At 50.7% G+C, this 12844-nt stretch overlaps 1 protein-coding gene across 1 annotated transcript in view; it reads right to left on the bottom strand.

Annotated features, from left to right (window-relative positions):
* ADPRM (ADP-ribose/CDP-alcohol diphosphatase, manganese dependent) overlaps positions 1 to 12844 on the bottom strand; it is a 194872-nt gene that overhangs the window by 154563 nt on the left and 27465 nt on the right. The gene's annotated exons all lie outside the window — the stretch shown is intronic.

The following is a 12844-nucleotide window of genomic DNA, read 5'->3' as shown; positions in this document are numbered from 1 at the left end:
CACCTCCAGGGAAAGGTGCACACCCATCTCAACTTTGCCAAGGCTGACTGGACAAGGGTGGTCAGGTGACCCGTGAGCAGCCAATCCCAGGCTGGCAAGCGACCCACGGCATGGCCTGGTACAGTAAGGGGAGCTGGACCAATCAAATGTTCTCTCTCAGGACTTTGATCAGATGATGATGCTCCTAGTGATGGGAGAAGAGCGGAAAAGGTGGAGAGAGGCGGGGGGCCGGGAGGTAGGCAGAATGATATAGAAGAGAAGAAACAGAGCAGTGGGGTGAGGAAGCCAGACAGGGGTATGGGAGGAGTGGACGGTGAAGTAGCTGAGTCCCTGTTAATGATGGACAGTTGCTGCGAAGCCCCAGCAATTCCTGCTTCTGCTGGAATCCCAGACCCACACTCCGCCCCCAAGCTCTGGGAATCACACCACACTGGGTCCTGGGATCAAGGACCCACCCCAGCCCTGTTCTGGGATTCTTGTCTTCTGCTTCTGCCTGTGGCATTCTTACAACAACCACTCCCCTCTCATCTCGTTTTACTCGTTTCTTGAGCTGTCCAGAGTGCTCTTTCTCCCAACCAAGCTCAGCGAACTGAATAAAATGTCTCACGTGGACTGAGCATCAGTACTAAAAACAAAGTTATGGGGCTGACAGAACTGCTTATTGAAGGGAATTCTGATCCTTCACTAGATTAGCTGTTTGCAACAGCTGCTTCATCTAACCCGGGTTTCCCACTCAGAGTTAAGGGCAGACACATGTATTGAGTGCCCTACCATGGAATGTTCCTTTTCTACATGTTTTACAGATATCTATTCCTTTAACACTCTCAACCCTATGAGCTAGTACTGTTTTCATATGGCTGCTTGCAGATGAAAAAATAAAAATGGTAGGAGGCATAGCTGGGATTTGAACCCATGCAGTCCAGTTCCAGAATCTGTGTTCTTAGGTGCTACATTTTACAGCATCTCAGTAAGGACTACCCTTTCTAATGTACCCTAAATCTGTAGTCGTTTCAAATATTTTTCTGGTTAATATACGACACAGATCCATAATATAAAAATGAACCACAGAGGGAAGGTATAGCTTAAGTGGTAGAGCGCATGCTTAGCACGCAGGAGGTCCTGGGTTCAATCCCCAGTACCTCCTCCAAATGTAAATAAATAAATAAACCTAATTACCTCCCCCTCATAAGAAAAAGAGAGAGAGAGAGAGAGAGAGAGAGAAAATGAACCATGGTGGAGCTGCTTCAGTTGAAAATGGGGTGGTTCCCTCTGTGTTGTAAGCATCAGATCCCCTTCTGTACCTCCGCAGTGGCCCTTGGAGAATCACCACCTCCCTCCTCCACGACAGGGAGTGTAGTCTGGAAATCTCCAGTGTGTGTGTTCGGGGTAGGGGAGGTGGGGGGAGAGAGGCTGAGCATCTGGACTGAGGGCTTGCAGGGGAGCTCTGCCCCCAACTCATTCTGTGATCCAGCAAGTCACGTCACCTCTCAGAGTTCAAGGTAACCACCACCAAGGGACCAAACTGTCTCTGCCCATCCCAGGATGCTACCAAACCTCTCTGGCAAATCATCTTCTGCTCAGGTAGTTCAGAATCTAATAAAGGAAAATGAAAGGAAGGAAGAAGCAAGCCTCACTCGGCCCCTAGCTCCCAGCTCACCAACTAAATGCAGAAGCAAAATAAAGTGACACCCACATCAGCTTGAACATCAGTCATCAGCTTGAACCCCTGGGATTACGTTCCTCAGATAGGAAGGGTTTCTTTCTCTCTCTCTCTCTCTCTCCCTCCCTTCCCCTCTCCTTCCCTCCCCCCATCTCTCTTCGTGCAGGTGTGTTTTCCTCAGTCTCCTCTGTCTTGCTGCTCTCTTTCAGGCATTTAAATTTTATCAGTCACAGTGATGACATTATCAACCAAGTCGGCGCTCAATATTTGTTGTATGATTGTACAACTTAAAACCCCCTTCCTAAATGAATCCTGATTCTTTCCAGAGACTATGATGTCTTAAAACACACTTAGAATGTAATTTGATTTTTAAAAGAGCAACAAGGCTGGTCTCCTCGCAGAGATCAAAGGCCTTACTTCCTGCAGGTGGTACAAAAGGCTGAATCTGTCTGCAGAGATAAGAAGGGCCGATATCCAAGCTGAACTAATTTCAGAGCGTGCCCAGTGGACTTCTGGTAAGTCTTTTAGCTGACTGCTGAAATGTATAATTGCCACCACTGGAAAGCTCTGTGCTCTGGGTGATGGTATGTGACGGTCATTTCAAAGAAATGCTCCCCAGACAGAAACAGGGAATCAGGAGCCAGTGAGGAAGGGGCATTAGGCAGGAGGACAGACTACTGACCGGGAAGTGGGGGCAGGCATTTCCGGGTCATGTGACACTCCAGCTTCCAGGTTGGCAAAGCAGCCTCTGACCCACACCCACAGGGAACCTGCCCAAGGGATTAAGGCTTTTTCCCCACTCTGACTCTCCAGTCTTTGGGACCAGAGTCGGGTCCTCCTTCACTAGTTCTGTCCTTTTTCTCCATCAGGGACCATCATCATGACCATGGAAATCATTCTGTGGGTGCACTTCCCAGGCCAGCCCTGGGCTAGATGTCACTCCACTTGTTCTTTGATCCTTGAAATCTTTATTGGCAAACTCTTGTTCCAGACTCTGTTTTAGGTGTTGGGGATACAGTGATGGGTAAAATATATAAAGTCTGTGTCCTCGTGGGGCTCACATTCAAGTAGGAAGAGAGATAATTTTAAAATGAGGAGATAAATACACAAGATCAAGTAATGAGAAGTGCTTAGAAGAAAAATAAAGCAGAGTAAAGGGACAGAAAGTGAAGATGGACAGAGGAGTGCAGTCTTTAGGAGAGGGTGCGATTTGAGAGACACCCAAAGGAAGTGAGAGATCAAACCACTGGAGGGGGAAGAACAGTCCAAGCAGAGGAAATAGCACGGGGAAAGGTGAGCGCTGCTCGGTTTGTTGGAGGAAGAGCTAGGAAGCCAGCAGGGATAGTGCGGAACAAGCAGGGGGCGAGAGGCAGGACACACAACCAGAGAGGCCATGGGCTGTGTAGGAAGGTCACAGACATGGGGCTTTATTCTGGCACTACTGGAGAGTTCAGAGATGGGGAGAATCTTGATCTTTTTTCTTTTCAAAGAATGGCTCTGGCTACTGTGGGGAGAACAGTTTAGGACAAGAGTGGCAGCTGAGGTACCAGGTGGGAGACGTTAGTGCCAGCCATGAGGGTGCAGAGGAGGGGCCCCACTGTGGATAGATCTCAAGAGTGGAAGCAACAGGATTTGTTGCCAAAGTAAGTATCAAAGAGAAAAATAAGTTGAGGATGATTCCAAGGATTTTAGCTCGAACAATGGAGAGGATCAGCACTATTTACAAACTGAAGACTCAGAGGAGGAGCCAGTGGGGAGGGATCAAGGGTTTGGCTTTGGACGGGTTTTCACACATGGGAGCTGGGTGTAGGGAGAGCAGAGAAGGCTGAAGACGGAGCCCAGGGGGTAGTTAAAAGTGCGACTGGGAAGAGGAGGAGGACTGGGCGAAGGAGGCTGAGGACTGGCCGGGGAGGCTGGGAGTGACTTAAAGGAGACTGGTGTTCCGTGCCTGAGGAAAGTAAGTGTTTCCAGGAGGTTCTGATCAGCTGTGTCAAAAGCCGCTGGTAAATGGGACAACAGAAAACGGGGATCGACCTTGGAATTGACAAGACAGGCCAGGAGAGGCATGCAGGGCTACATAACCAGGGAGTGGTGGGGACAGGACTGGAACGTGTATCTATTCAACCGTCAAAGTCATCACACCCCAGTCTTCCAGCCTCCTCACTCCTGAGGCTCCTGAGAAGGCAGCCTTGAATTTACTGCAGACGGGGTAGTGTCAGCATGCCGTCCTTCTAGAAAGTGGCTTGATCCAGTTCAAAGTATGAGCCTGGCATTTCATTTCCAGTGTTCTTACTCCTAAAACTTACTAGGCTTTTTCTTGGCTTAGCTTTAAGATGACATCTTGAAAATGTCATCGTTTCTAACTGGACTGTAGGTGAGCAAGTTTTGAAGGCTAAGTCTGCCACCCTTGATGCCTGGTAGGGGAGTGGCTGCTGTCTATTGTTCACATTCTTTTTTTGGGGGGGAGGGGAAGTAATTAGGTTTACTTTTAATGGAGGTACTGGGGATTGAACCTAGGACCTTGGACATGCTAAGCATGTGCTCTACCGCTGAGCTATACACTCCCCACTCTATTGTTCAGTCTCAAATTCTATAACCACTCTAGGAGAGGAGCCAGCCATCTCCTCTCCGAGGTTCTGCCAAGATTTAGTTCCAACCTTCCCCGCCCCTTCTCTGTGCCTATCATCCCCTTGAAATTAATGCAAAACAACGAGTAATTTTCTATTCCTGCATCTTTGGATTTTCTTATCTATTACATCAAACATTAGCTACTTTTGAAATAACTTTTTCAGCTTGTAATATTTTATTTAACATCTTGTTATGAACATTTTCAAACATAGAGCAAAGTTGAAAGTACTGTGCAGTCAACACCCATATACCACCACCTATAGTCTCCATTTACCTTTTTCTGCTTGCTTGATCCCACATCTCTCCACCCCTCTGTCCTTTATCAATTCGTCTTCTTTTTGATGCATTTTGAAGTCAGAGGCAGACGTTAGTACACTTCACCTCCAAACACTTTGATGTGTATATCATTAACTAGAGTTCAACATTGGCTTTTGAGTTTCTTTTTTGAGATAAAGTTTGCAAACAGAGCAATGAACACATCTCAGGCATACATATGCCAAATTTGGACAAATACATACACACCTGGGTAAGTGAAACCACTATCATAATACGGAACATCGTCCTCACCCCCAGAAAGTTCCCTCCCCAGTTGGTTCCCGCCCCCACCCCAGAGGCAATCGCTGATCTGATGTTTTTCACCATAGACGACTTTGCGTATTCTAGAATTTCACATAAATAGAATCCGGGAGCATGTACTCTCTGGGTCTGGCTTGTTAGGCTCAGCATGAGGGTTCTGCAATTCACCGATGGAACAGCGTGTTATTGGTAGCCTGCTTCCCTTTCTAGCTACTCGTATCCCACTGACTGTATCACAGACTGTTTCTCCATCCTCCTGCTTACTGCAGTGGTTATTTTAATAAAGGAAATTATTCTTCAATGAATTTCTAGTTAGGATGCTTCCCCCTTTCTGTTAAGCATTCACTCGTCATCTGGAGCAAACTGGAGCTGAGTCATGGCTGTTAAGAGCCTCGCCTGTGAAATCAGAACGTTCTGGGTTCCTAGTTCTGTTCCAGCTGTTCTGGAAGCTCTCGGGCCGATTACCTGGCCACACTGCACCTTACTTCTCACACCTGAACACTGGGAATGAAATTAAAGGGTGTGAGATGCTTATTGGTTTTAGAGCCCTGAGTTCATTCCTTTGCTCGCTCATGTCCGGCAGTTAACAGGTGCTTGCTATTCTGACTTTGCAAAGTGCTGGGAAAGCAGCGGGGAACAAAAACAGGTCCAGATCTCATGGGGCTTTCCATCCTGTGGGCTACAGACACCAAGCAATAATGGCACAGTTAACTTTAATTCCCATCACTATCAGTGCTGCAAGCGGAGCTCTGACGGCTGCTAGGGGCACGTAACAGAGTCGCTGGAGGAGCTGAGAGCGGTAGTGTGAGCAGAGTGAGGTCGGCAGAGGGGAGCCTTCCAGGCAGGAGTCCCCCGCAGAAGGGCCAGAAGGTGCTGTGCGCAGCAGGGGTTGGGGAAGGAAGGGGGCAGGGCATAAGTGGAGGTGGACAGGCTTTGCTTCACGGACAGTGTTCAAAATGTGGGGCTTTAACCTCAGAGCTGTTGGCAGCCAGGGTGGCTGCGCTAAGTTTCACGCCAGACTGTCAGGCCTGAGTCGTCTGTTTTGTTCACTGTTCATTCCTAAGTGCTCAGAATCCCCCGTGGCTGGATCAGTTTGAGGATGGTGGGGGAGGGAGTAAGAGGGGGACAGAGAAAGGGGGAGGGGGAGGGCGGAGTGCCTACAGCAGAGGGTTGAGGTGTGTGTCCTGCACAGGTCACAGGCTGTGATGCGGAGGTGGGAGGGAGGAAGCTCAGAGCCTGTTCGTGCCACCGTGACCAAATACCACAGGCCTGGTGTCTGGAGCAGCAGGAACACACTTTCTCACAGCCCTGGCCACGGCGAGTCCAAGAGGGAGGTGCCGCCAGGGTTGGTCTCTGGTGAAACCTCCCTTACTGGATTGTCAACGGCCAGCCTTCCGCCGGGTCCTCACATGGCCTTCCCACTGTGCGTGCACGGAGAGAGATCTGACACCTCTTCCTCTTCTTAAAGAACCCCAGCCCCATCACTCTTATGACTTCATTTGACTGTATTGACCTCCTTAAAGGCCCGTCTCCCAGGATAGTCACACTAGGGGTTAGAGCCACACTACAAGAGTGGGGTGGGGATTGGGGGGACGTAGGGAAACCAGCGGGAGGTTAGGGCAGAAATGCCGATGGCCCGGACTCAGTGTCGGCAATGACGGTGAAAGGACACTGGGCAGCGGAGTCTACCAGCCTCAGCCGTGGATGTAACGAGGAGTGAGGAGGGAGAAAGGTGTCAGGGTAAGTCCTGGGTTCCTGCAATGAGTGCAGTGAGTTGAATGGTGGCCCCTGAAAAGATGTGTCCGTGTCCCAAGCCCTGGAACCTGTGAACGTGGCCTTGTTCAGACAGAGGGTCCTGCAGATATAATTAAGTTGAGGCTCTCGTGGTGAGATGACCCTGCATTTCCCGGGGAGCTCTAAGTCCAATGACAAGTCTCCTTATAAGAGCCAGAGAGGAGAAGACACAGACACCGAGAAGGCCATGTGGAGGGACAGAGACTGCAGTGATGTGGCCACAAGGAGCCCCCAGAGCTGGGCGAGGCAAGAGAGGGTCCTCCCCAGAACCCTCAGCAGGGACACGCTGATTTTGAACTTCTGGTCTCAGAATGGTGCGAGAATAAATTTCTGTTGGTTTAAGTCACCCGTTCGGTGATCCTTTGCTAAGGCAGCCCAAGGCAACTAACACAAAGAGTCAATGAATAGGTGTCACTGCCGCTCTCGGAGGGAGGGGAGCTTGCGGGGGAGGTCCTGTGGGATTTAGAAATGCAGACTCTGAGATGACTTTAAGATGCCAAGGAGTGGAAGGGGCAGCAGCCGGGCTGCTCGGTAACTGAGAGCTCTTATCGCCACGCTTGTGGAGCGCTCCCACAGAAGTCATTGCTCCTCTTAAGCACGGCTGATTTTCCTGGAATCTCAGGACGGACACAGCAAAGCTCAGCTCTACCTCTGCAGCACCCCTGCTTGGACACAAATATTTCCTGGTACAAAGTTCTGTTTGTGCCACTTCACCTCAGGCTGATGGCAACTTCATACCCACCCAGAAAGTCCACATCACAACCACCCCGGGCGCCGAGGGCCGCAGGGCCCCTCTCGCCCTCCCTCCTCACAGGGCCTTTGGTAGTGAAAGTCCGCCATCTCATGGACACCCTCGGTTCTCAGACTGGTCCTAAATCAGAGTCAGGATTGGAGAGACAGAGACGGCAAAGTCATTTACCTTTTCCTACCTCTGAATACAGCTTCATCTAATCAAAAGTCAAGGTTTGGGTGGAAGAATCTTTCTGGTCTTAAAAATAGTAAGAAATAAGCATGATGGCATCAAAGCAGGCCCTGAAGGACTGCCTCTTCAGCCTCTGGTCTACGGATGACCCCTGAGGTCCTCCCTCTCCAGGCTATGGGGCAGGAGCAGCTGTTGAGTGAAATACTTCACTTTCACGGGTGGGACAGCTTTGGGCCTACCTCGCTCACTGCTGTCATAAACCCACAGGAAGCCTCTCTCCATGGGCTTGGAGAAGTTCAATTCAGACTCACGGGTCAGAGAGCTGGGGGTCTTTCTCAACCAATGTATGTAAAAAGCTAGTCTATGCTTCAGTTTCTTCATCCATTAAATGGGGGTAGCATCTAAAAACTGATCCGTTGTGGCCATGAAATGAGTTAATCTATACAAAGTGCTTAGAATACTGACTGACCCAGCAGGCTCAATACATGTCAACTATTACAGCCCCACCCAACAGCCAACCCAACTTCCAGCAATATGCTTACAACACTTCAGTGCCTCCCCACTCACTGTTGGATACCAGTGGTATTCAGGTGTGCCAGGTACTGTGGGAGAGGAATAAAAATAGGTAAGTCATAGTCCTGTCCCCCTGCAATCTGCACGATAGCCCTGGAGCATGAACAGCAGGGACACACGAAACAATCAGTGCAACGTGGACACTGAAAAGCGCTATTAACACAACAAAAGCCAAGCGTGAGGAGAAGCAGGAGAAGAGGGCTCCCATCCCCACCTGAGGAGATAAGGGAGCCGAGGCCACGTGAATGACTAAGCCCTGACCCTCCCTCGAGGGAAACCGCGTGGAGCAAAGGCAGCATGGAGGAGGGTCCCCACACGGGCAGATTTCCTCGATGAGTTCACCTGCCTCCTGTGGCCAGTTCTCAGCCACAAGGCCCAAACACTTAACTGTGTCATCATGTGGAGGGTACACTCGGTTTTTATTCCCCAAGCACAGCCTTGTTGGTTTTATCCCCTCAACGTGGCTCACTGGTGCTGCATCTTCCTGGTCTCCTGCAAGGACCTCAGAGCCAATCCTCGCTTCTTCTCTGGGCTCTCCCAGCCACGGCCCAAACACACCTTCCATCCTGTGAGCCCCCTGCTCTTCATCACACTCCGGAGAAAACCAGCCTCATCTGTCTCCACTCACCCCGGCCCTGGAGAGCTCAGGGCCTTCGCACACGCTCCTCTCTCCACCGTAAGCACAGTCCAGCCTGCTTCACCGCCCTTAGCCTGCACCCTTCAGGCCACACCTGAAAGTCACCTCCTCAGGAACTTTCTCAAAGCCCCTGGAAGAGGTCCAATTCCCCTCGTTTCATCCCCCTAGCAGTCCTGGCATTTCCTTCACAGCTGGAACCACAGTTACCTGTGGGGACCACGTGCCTGTCTGAGTGACTCCTGCGTGATCTCTGTCATAGGGCAAAGGCTGTGTTTCTGCTGCACACATGTCCTCAGGTACTGGCTCAGTGTCCAACACCCAGTGAGGCCTGGATGAGTGTTCAGTGAACGAATGAAATAAATGCTCGATGAGCATTTCTCCCTGACAAGGAGCACAGTGATGGAGAGACACACATGGAGGGTGCCTTGAACCCGTGTGTATTTCCCTACTGGGGCTGGAAGGGACAGCCAGGATTTTGAGGAACACTGCACCAGGTACCTTTCAGTGTCAGTTGTCAGAGTGAGCTTTAGGGCTTTCATGATATGGTCTAAGTTTTGCTAACAGAAGAAACCTGAGTCCTTCATGGAGACCAGATGAGTTTGGCGGAAATCAATCCCGTGGCGGTGAGGTGTGTATCTGATTCCAGAGGCCTCAGCCACAGGCTGTGCAGCCCAGGGAGAGTCCCTCTGCTGTCTAGTCCAAACTCCTCCCCACCCCAGTGCTTCCTGGACACAGACCAGCAGACGGAGAGGCGGGAACCTCTGCTGACCCGAGGAGTGGACAGAGGAAGGTGGATGGGGCAACGTCCAGCACAGGGCAGGATTCTGATAAAAGAAAGTTTCATACATTGAGATGTAGGGAAGTCATTACACATATACTAGAGTTAACTTGAATTTTATGCTAACTAAAGTAGCCTATTTGTGGCCCATCAAACGTACATTGTACATCTGCTTTAATTATTAAAGAAAAGGGCACATTGAATGCCCACGTTAAAAATAAAGATTAAAAGCCCCTCTTCCTGGGGCACCAGTGCTGGTCCTCCTTTGATAAGACTCCCTTCCCAGGTGCCAAGGCGGTGCTGACTTACCGTGTTTGTGCTGATGTGGGTGTTTTTCAAAACCTTGAAGAAATATAACCTTGACTTGTTTAATGTTCTTTGTTCTGACAAGATATAAAACTGTGCTGAACACCCTGCTTCTCCAGAGCAGTTTCTCCGAGTCGTCTGGGAAGCAGGCTTCCAGGCTAGTCCTCAGTTCAGCTCAAATAAAATTCTTTTCTGTTCTGATTATTGATTGTTTAGTGATTATTTTCATCCACAATTCTTATGCTGTCATCCCTGTCCCCAAACACTTCATCAGGTGGCCATCACCAACACCCAGGCTGGGGACACTGCCCAGAGAAGTTCCACTCACTGGTGACGACCCTCTGCAGACTGTCCACCGCTGCTCCCCGCCCAGGGCAGAGAGCACACCTGGCAGGCCAGCGTGGAGAGGGCTCCAAGCTAAGAGTCCACTGCAGAGAATGGCATTCTATCCATGTGTTCTCAGAAATATGCCCGGCTCCCTGACCAGGCTGCTGGTGCCAGCAGGTCAGCACGTGCTCCGCTCTGTCGGCAAGCCGGGTATGAGTTCCCGGGTCACAGCAAAGAAGGGGACTGAGCTGAAGCGCCTCCCAGCCATATCAGCCCCAGTGAGGATGGCCTGACCAGGGAAAGTGAGGGTCCTCATCCAGCGGGGCAGAGCACCCCTGGGGCCTGGGCTGGGCTAGGCGGCCCTGCCCTTGCCTCCTGGGTGGACATGACTGTGTGGGCTTTCCCGTCCCATCAATCCCCCTCTGCCAATGCTCTTCTTTTTGATAAGTTCACATCTTCATCAGCTCTCTCAGCCCTGTGGCCATGAGAGGCCACCTGAATCTTCGTGTGAGCTGTGTTGGTCTCCGTTCCATCTCTCAGCACTGGATGTATGACCCCACTCACAGGGAACAAGCAGGCACCTCTACTTCCAAGCTCTCGGAGGACACACGTCTGCACGCCGCCAGGCACTGTCAGGCTCTGGCAGAGACGTGAGTCCCCCTCGCCTGGCACCGGTGGCTCCAACTGCTTACACAACACTGTCACCGACCTGACCGCCTGGGGGTAGCCCAGCATGAGGAAGGCCCTTCGTGCCGCCCTTTCAGCAGCTGCAGCTTACGTCCCACAATCTCAACACATTCAGCCGAAAGGAAGCTTCTCTTCAATGGTCCGGCTAGTGTTAGCAGATCAAGCAATGATTTGGTACACACGTATCCTAAAATACTAATCCTTGTCGATCTGAAATTCCAGTGTAACTAGCATCCTGTATTTTGTCTGGTAACCTCACTCCAGCACAGGGCCTAGGACTGACGCTGGGAAATGGGGGTCACATACTATCCCAGACCCATTGCTGTGGTCAGGAGGATGGGTGAGGCCAACGGGCAGGCCAGGGTCACCAGCCTGTCTCTGGAAAGGGGGCAACATGTCAGCCCTCCTAGTATGCAGGCCCTGATGGGGAATTAATAAAATGGCCACATTTAGGCTAACAGATTGCTTATTCTTATGCTTGTCCTTAAAACGGTCAACTGACCTGACTGGCCAGTTGCTACTCACAGCTCCAGGCCTGTTGTTAAAATAAAACTATTAATTTTACTGTTTCTGCTTTATTCCAGTAATCAAAAGTAATAATCATACTTGGTTTCTGAGTTGTTCTCCAGGGAGAAGGTCACAGAACTGTAACCTTACAAGATAGGCTAAGTACCAAGAAGACCACGCCTTGGGCGCTTACGAGATAGAGACCAAAAAGGGGACAACCGCTAGCCTCTACAGAATTGGTCACCTGAGGCATCATGACGCCACTCTAAGTCTTATGATGAGAAAATGATTCTGTTGAATGTTTATTATTTGAGCTATGGCTATATAATCACCCTGCCCTATCCCCAGGAGGGTTCACAGTTGTGAAGGCACTAGTGTGCTGTGAGTCCCCTCTGCACGGCAAAGTAATAAAGCTGCCTCTTTTCGTCTAAGCTCAAAGACCCTGTCTCTGAGTTTCAATTTGGCTCGTCTGGGAGGGAGGCCGATCTTTCAGCAACACTGACAGTGGGAGATGGGATCCTTCCCCAATAGCTAGGATGCTGACTCTACAAGAGAAATGAACTGTGCACCAGCAAAAACAGCACCTGTCCACACAGTGACCAGGAGTGTCCCAGACAATGCTGAAAAATCTAATACTCCAGGGCGGTTGGATGGCACACAAGTTTCCAGAGCACTTTCACACCACCCCTTCCCTGCCGGCCATACCAGGGCTGGGTTGGCAGAGCAGGCATTATGAGCACTTCCTGTTCTACTTTGCTAGGGAGGCCATGATGAAGTTCCACAGACCGGGGGCCTTAAGTAACACATGCCCATTTTCTGACTGTAGTTCTGGAGGCTGGAAGGGCAAGATCAGGGTGTCAGCAGGGTTGGTCCCTCCTGAGGCCTCTCTCCTTGGCTTGCAGGTGGCCTTCCTCTCGCTGTCCTCACATGGTCTTTCCTCTGTGTCTAAATCTCCTTTGGGACACCAGTCTAACTGGCGAACAGCCCACCTACAGCACCTCATTTTAACCTAATTGCCTCTTTAAAGAACCTATCTCCAAAGCAAATACAGCTCCATTCTGAGGTCCTGGGTTTAAGGCACCAACATATGAATTTGGGGAGAAACAACTCAGACCAACACACCCTTCCCTCTCCCCCACGTCCCCAGATAAGACACAGGACAGTGAGGGTGGTGACGGCGTGTCCCCAGGCTCAGGGTGGATCTGGTGGTGGAACTCAGTGTGGAGCCTTATCCAACTCCACGCAGTGGCAGCCCCAGCTGAGCCTGCTGAACCCCGGTGGCCTTCACCCCCAGTGTGGCCGTGTTCACATGTGTGCCCGCTGGCCCGCTGGCCCGCTGCCAGCCAGCAAGCCCACCTTCATGGTCCCTGCACTGAGCACTGGGCCAGGCAATCAGGCAGAGGATGTTCTTGAAGTAAGCATTCTTTGAAAGGCATGAAACAGAGACAG

The sequence above is a fragment of the Camelus dromedarius genome, chromosome 16, assembly GCF_036321535.1.
Source record: "Camelus dromedarius isolate mCamDro1 chromosome 16, mCamDro1.pat, whole genome shotgun sequence".
In the NCBI taxonomy this organism is placed as follows: Eukaryota; Metazoa; Chordata; class Mammalia; order Artiodactyla; family Camelidae; genus Camelus; species Camelus dromedarius.
The sequence above is the reverse complement of the archived record's forward strand: the minus strand, read 5'-3'. Positions and strand labels throughout refer to the sequence as shown.